The 7,190-nt window shown below is 48.1% G+C and overlaps 1 non-coding gene across 1 annotated transcript; it reads right to left on the minus strand.

Annotated features, from left to right (window-relative positions):
- Positions 1-1,490: 1,490 nt before the first annotated feature.
- Positions 1,491-1,573, minus strand: TRNAL-UAA (transfer RNA leucine (anticodon UAA)). The gene has a single exon. It is a non-coding gene; the product is annotated as a tRNA-Leu (tRNA).
- Between the last annotated feature and the right edge of the window lie 5,617 nt (positions 1,574-7,190).

Raw genomic sequence — 7,190 nt, forward strand, 5'->3', positions numbered from 1 at the left:
GAAACACACAGAACCCATACCCCTTGGGCAGTAAAAACACAAGCTTTGTGAGAATATGGATCAACAGAGAAGCTCAAATGAGGAGATTTCAGTTTTGAACTCAGCAGAGGCCACCAAATGCCTTTGACACGTGAACTAGACAGGAGTCTGACTCCAAGCCATCAGAGGCAAAGGACTTGACCCACAGTGCTGCTGACACCCCCTGGGATATCTCAGAGATGTGTTTGTCATTCTTTGCGTCACTTAATGACTGAGGTTAGTTGCAACAAGTCAACTATAGCAGATATGCACAAAATTTCCCTCCCAGCACTAATCTAATGGGAGAGGAGCAGAGTAATTCCTCCCCTGTCCTCTCCTCTGGGTCTTGCCCCATTTGTTATATGGCCACTCATAAGGCCCTTTAAGACTTCCTGGAGGCCACCATCTGATTCCCACGTATCAGACAGAGCCAAAGATCTCAACGTGCAACTTTTAATTGAGCTGTATCATCTGCCACAAACATGAAATTAATGGTCCTACATCATAATCATAAATTCATACATAACCCCATGCACCAGCAAATAACTCTTTGCAGTGATACTGCAATGGTAAGCTGATTTGCAAGAAGCGCACGCTTCCCAGGAATCCTAATTAACCAAATTAACACCATCACTTCAAATCATGTCCCAGCAGCAGGACATTTCCGATTGGCCTCGGGCTGGAGCAAAGCAGCCAAATGAAAACCTGACAGCATCTCTGTGAGTCCAGCAGCCTAACCCTCTACTGGGGAAATATCTGTTCCCGTCCACGCACACAAGGAAGGGAGCAAAAGTCTCGTGGGCATTTGGAGGCACTGACCCAAAATAGACCATGGCACAGTGACACTGTGCAACAGAGGAGCAGCTCTCAGCTCCTCATGCAGTTCCCAAATCTAACCAGCAGCATGAGGAACTCCTTCCTGCCATGCTGGTTTCCTCCAGGGGTTGTGAGTCTGCCAAATCCCCTCAGAGAGTGCCAAATGTTGCTTTGGGTGAGCCTGCAGTGGGTCTGGGGTCATAGGGCGGGACTGGTAAAAGAAACAAACTTCACAAATTCCGAATCTGTTTCCCTAAATCCACTTTTTCGCACTGGTTTCCCCCTGTGACTTGCCCAAAATATTTAGTGCTCAACACCTTTTTATTTCCCCCTTCTGGGTAATCAGGTTTTTCTATTTCTGCCATGGGAAAAACAAGTTGCTATTTTGGGACCATGTGGGATTCAAGCCTATGACTGTGTCAGCTCTCCCTGCAGGGAAAAGGAGATCCACAGCCTGTGTGCCAGAGAGGCTGGCTTGTGTCTCTGAACACATTCAGCCTGGATGGCAGGGAGGTTCAGTCCCACCAGGGTCCTCACGCTGGAGCATGGAATGGCCTCAGCTCCTCAGGCACGGGGCCAGAGATCCCATTCCTGCTCTGAAGTGATGCCCCAAAAGCTGGGCTGGGAATTTTGGACATGCAGGAAAAGGAGGCTCCTACCAGAAGTGGGGTTCGAACCCACGCGGGCATGTGCCCATTGGATCTTAAGTCCAACGCCTTCACCACTCGGCCATCCTGGTGGGCTCTGGGCTCTCCCCTGGCCCACCAGCTCCTCCCTGAGCTCACACCTCACCAACTCCTCAGGGTCCCAACCCAGGACGCTTCCCAAGCCCAGTGACACCATTCCATCCTAACTGCTTTCTTTATCGTCCCCAGCAACTGATGGAACATCTCACTAGGAGAGAGCAGGCCTCATGGGCCGTGAAGAAAGGCACAGCCCCCGTGTGCCACCCTGGATCCTTGTGCAAGGAGCACAGTCACTGGTGGTGGTGCCAACAGAGACCCTGGAGCAGGACTCTGGGTCCTCGGGGGAAGGGAGCAGCTCTGACAGCCGGGCAGCTCTCAGTCAGACACAGCACACAGTTAAAGCCCTGGCTCTGCACCCCAGGTTCCACTCCTTACCCCCTCCTGTCTGCATAAGGTGTCTGCTGGAGCATTTAGCTGGGACAGATAGAGGGTACAGGAAGATCTTTATTTTCTCTTTGGGGTGAGGTAAAGCTCTGTTTCCATCATCAGGGGAGAAGAAAAAAACCAAACACCACTACTGAGCCTCATGGGATTCAAACCCACAACCCCCAGGTGCTCACGTGCAGGAAGTCTTAAGCCCTTATGCCACAGGAGCCTGATAATTTCTGTTTCTGAATTCAGCCATGATCAATCTTCTCCGGCCAGCACCTTCACACAGGGACATTATGACACAGAGAAGCTCTGCCAGGCCCTTTCACTAGAGGATTCTGTCTGCTGGACATACTCTCAGCCAGGCTGTCCTGGTCCTGTCCTGCTTCAGGGTGAGAGCAATTTCCTCTTTTCTTCCACAGGGACTGCTCACTGCTTCGCCCTGGGGTAGCTGACCACTTGGAGGGCTTCTGACTGGCTGATGGAAAGGTGAGAGGCACTGAAAAGGGACATCTCCAGACCTCAAAAAAGGGTGACTCAGAGCTCCTCAGTCCGGGGTGGGGGTCACCCTGGCCTCCAGAGATAATTCACAGGTAGTAGGAAGAAAGGTAGAAATATTCCAGACATCCCACGAGAGAATGCTGCACGTCCTCAGCTCAGTGGAGGACTGGGTTAACCTATTCATATGCTGCCAGGAGGAAAACTCACAAGAGGGGACAGAAACTTTCCCTTTTTACCCTGCTCATTACAGCCACAGCAATCTGCCGTGCTGGTCTGTGTGTGCACAATCACAGCACAGCATCCCTGGATGCCTCCAGCTGCAGCACCCACATTAATATCAAATGAAATCATGCTCACAAAGGGTGTTGTGCTCGCCAGCTCCCGAGGAATCTGCTCCTAATGAGCGACTTCAAAGCATTAATGAGCTTGCAAAGCTCTCCTCTTCGTTTACAGAGCTGGATCTCACACGCTTGGCATTAAGACAAGGGTCACCCGTCAGCAGAGGAGAATGCGTGTGCATGTCAGCGAATATAATATATTTGTCATCCTCTAAGAAGCAAAGATTAATCATGCCCTCCCCAAAAATAAGTTTTTATGCCACATCTGCTCTTCACAGCATGGAGAGAAGGGACCTGCCCGCAAGGATGTCCATGACCCACACTGCTCAGATCCCCAAAGAGCCCAACTTTGAAGTTAACAACCCACCTTAACCCCTTGGGTCCAGGCTGGGAAATGCTTCTTGAATTGGCAGCCCGAGGGATGAATAAAGCGATGGAATTCTGTTCCAGTGAAGGTTTAATGCGTGCATGGAAGGAGGGAGTGCTATGTATGTGTGAGAGAGCAGGTTTGACTGATGTTTCCTGCTCTGTGGCATCCATCCTGCACAGGCAAGGAGGGGAGATGCTGGCCCAGAACAGCAGTGCTGCACAATACATCTGCTGCTCTCTCCAGGGGCCACTCTCTCCCAGCCACAACCCCCTCCAAGCCTCCCAGAGCTCACCATAAATCCTTGTGTTGAAACAGCCTCCAGTGCCTGGCCAGCAGCCCATGTGCACGCTGAGCTGGGAGACAGCCACACAATCAAACTGTGGGAAGGGACCAGCCTGAGCACTGACCTGCTGCTAGGCACTGATTGCTCTTCCTCCCAAAGCCCCTGAGCCTTTCCAGCCTTTCCAGAGCCCTCTTTTTGGCTGGTGTTTATGCTGATGAAGGGAGGGTTGGATGAGATACAGAACAATAAGATGTGAGCTTGTTCTTGCACCACTGCCACCCAACCTCAAGACAATCTCCATGTACAGCCTCCAGAGGCACAGGAGTGGGGACAGCTCAGCTTCCCCGGCCTGGTTCAAACTTTCCATGACACATATCCAAGGGGGTCACGGGCACAGCCTGTCCGTATTTAAAAATTCAGCTGCTTCCCAGGGTCTGCCCTGGCTGTGCATCATCCACAAGGCTGGTTGGCTTCACCTACAAACCTGCACAGAGCCTTGGCTGGGTCTGGAGTCAGCCTTGCCTCTGGCAGGGTTGTAATATCAGCTGAATTACATGTGCTGTCTTGGATGTCTCCTGTGCAATCCCAAGCCAGGCTGGCTGTACCTTGCTTGTAGTATCCCCGCGAAATGTCAGCTTGAAGATGACACAGCTATAGGCTTTCAGAACACATGTTCTGCCAGAGAAAGACAATAATGTCCTGAAGTCAGAAAGGTGTCATCCTTTGGTTCAGAAACACATTGGCAGTGTGAACTGGAAAGCTGTTTCTCCCCTCTTCTCCCTCCAAAAGAGATCTTCTGGCACTTGGTGTCTATTTAGTAGGTCTGTGTTTAATTTAAATAGACTCTGGAGGCAACTCTGTCCTACGTGGTAGTACTGCAGCTGGAGAGTGGTTGATTAGTAATTAATAAAAAAATCCAAACCCTTAAAGTTAAGAGCAAAGTAGAGTAAAAATGACACTTTGAGGGATTTCAGGCCAAAACTGCTCCATTTTATTAATGTGGGAGCAAAAACATTCTCAACATCATCACTTTAGAAACTAATTGGAAAAGGGTAAAAGCGGGACAGGGTCCTCCTCTTGTGCCCTTCCCCTGCTATGAAAGCAGTTCAGCACGTGGGCTGTGCTCCCTTTGGAGCTCTGTGACCAGAAGGTTTGGCAGCCCTACCAGGGTCATCTTAGGTCAAGTGTGAGATGACAGCTTGGCTCCACCTTGTGCCATAGACTTGGGGGGAAATTTCATGCTGCTTATAGCTGTGTTCATGTAGAAATTAATGGGGAAGCTCTTAGGACTTTGTCAGACTGAAAACACACTACTGGTGTCCCTCGTGTCTGGAAACTACCACATTTTGAGAGTAGCTGGAGTTCATTGACAAAAAGAAGAGTTGAACAGCATTACTATTTAACTGGGCCTCAGTAGGTTTAAGAACAAACAGGCAAGCAAGCACAGAAGATCACTCTTGCTCCCTGTCTTCCCTCCCTCTTGAGAGGCAATTCAGGAAACCAAGCCAGCTTTTCTTTGTATTCAGGAGGTTTTTGTTATAGGATGGCTAGAAAATGCATGTTGTATTGCTATGGGGGAAAGCTTATACTCTGCAGAATTTGACATGATGCCCTGCTGCATGTTAGCACAAATCAGCCCCTGTGGAACTACAAACCTTATGGTGCTGTGTAGCTCCAGAGGAAAGGTTTTCCATGTAGCTTGCAAATACTGGTGTTTGGCCAGAAAACGAAAGACCACTTACTGTGGGCACACAGACTTGATTAAAAACCAGTGGAGTTGTGCAATTATGGGAGGTTATTTATCCCAGAGGGAAAATATGTCTTCTTTGTTAAGTAAATTCTTTCAAAAAAACCAACAAAACCCTCATCAAACCAAAAGCAGCTACCAGAGCTAAAGTAAGTCACAGACAATAACAGATTTGCCTACTTTCTCCTTCTCAGGAATGGTGTCCCAGATGTCACCAATTTTCCACAAGGTATCACTAGTCTAAATTATTCTCCCAGTTATTTTCTGCAAATATTTCTTGGACAACAGACAGTTTCTCAAAAAATCAATCCAGAGAGTGCAAAGTAGCCTGGCTTTGCATCATTGTTTCTGCTTTAATTCTGAGTGGGCTCCTAAGGAGATGTCAGGAATGAATGCTAATGGTTAAGCATTTCAAAGTCATCAACCCCCCATATTCAATTCTTCCTAAAGATGTTCTGGACAGGATGCACAAGTAGTTCATCAAGCCTTTACCTTTTTTCAGTCTGAATTAGATTTTGTGAAAGATACCATCATGGGCACATCGCTGTTCCACTTGTCTTGCAAACAGAGAAAATGAGTCACAGCTTTACAGAAGAGAAGGCTCAAGAACACGCCAAGGATCACAGTGCTGTGGTGCTGATGCCTCAGATGCTGAGTGCCCAAACCATGAAGTCATAAAGGGACTGGATGTAAATAAGACATTCGCTGTATGTTCATCTGTTCTTGCCCGATGCAGTCAGCTTTTCTACAGTCACTGCAGAGAAACTTGGCCAATCCTGACTTGAGGCACGTGTTCCCTTCCAGCCCCACTCCTCATACCTGCATTTCAGCATGTATTGATCACCAGATGTGTGTAAACCAGGCTCTATTAAGGTCATTCCAAAATCACACAATAAAAACTTTTGTGTTACTTACTTTTGGCTGCCTTTTCACATGACAGAGGAGTTAGCTCAGGTAAACAAGAGCTCGGTGGAGAACTCCATCTCTTCTGGGACCATAACAGGAAATACTGCAGCAGCTCTCCTCTGAATCAACCCAGAAGGGAAAATGAGGTGACTGAGTTACACGTGGACAAATACCAGTAGAAGAGGTGTACATTTGTCAAAAAAGTCTACTGCAATTATTTACATACCTTGGACAAAAGTGCTGGAATGAGTGGGAAAAACCTTTTTCACTCCACCTGCAGCATCAGCAGTGCCCACTCCTGCTTGTTAGCTCAGAAGGGAAGTGTGCAGGCGACAGATCACATCCCGGATGTCAAGGTGCATCTGCATGAATTCCTAAAATGACATGTGTTCTTTAGCCCAGAGCTTGGCTCCAGGCTAAGAGCTAAATTTGATGTTCTCTGAGGCTAAAACTTCTTCAAAAACCATTCCAGGTTAATTAGGGAAGGGAAATTTTGGCTGCAGTCTGTTCAAGAAGATTGACTTGGGAAATGGTATGAAAGTCGTGGCTTTTGCAAGAGCACAGAGAAAGAACAGACTCATTTCTAAAAGCCCTGCACCAAAGAACTTCAGAAAAAGTGCAGAACTTCACTGAAGTACAATAAAAGGGATTGCCTAAAAGAAGAACATCTCCTTTGGCTCCACGTACCATCTCCCAGAGGCACCACATCATTCCTGCTGCTCACAAAACAGCTTCTGCCTCCTTTTAATAGTTTTATTTTTAGGCTTCTCATATTTAATTCTCCCTTTTTCCTTATGTAAGGTGCTTGGAAAGGCTGCAGTGTCAAACAATAATTGCATCAGAGAAAATTTAGAATCCACAGTGTTAAAATGAGCCTGTTCTTGACAAGTGAATGGATGTAGGAAGTGAGGGGATACAGTTTTGTCGAGGAGAGCACCCAGCTGGCAGTGTAACAGCATCTCTCGTGGGCTGGGGGCACCCGCCTTCGGGTGTGGGCAGGCTCAGCCTGGAGCACATCAGCTCATGCTGCATTAGGGTGGGATGAGCTGCAGGTGCATGTTCAGGCAGTGCTGTCAGTGCCTGTCCCCAGGAGCAG

This window comes from Sturnus vulgaris, chromosome 11 (genome assembly GCF_052056855.1).
Source record: "Sturnus vulgaris isolate bStuVul1 chromosome 11, bStuVul1.hap1, whole genome shotgun sequence".
NCBI lineage: Eukaryota > Metazoa > Chordata > Aves > Passeriformes > Sturnidae > Sturnus > Sturnus vulgaris.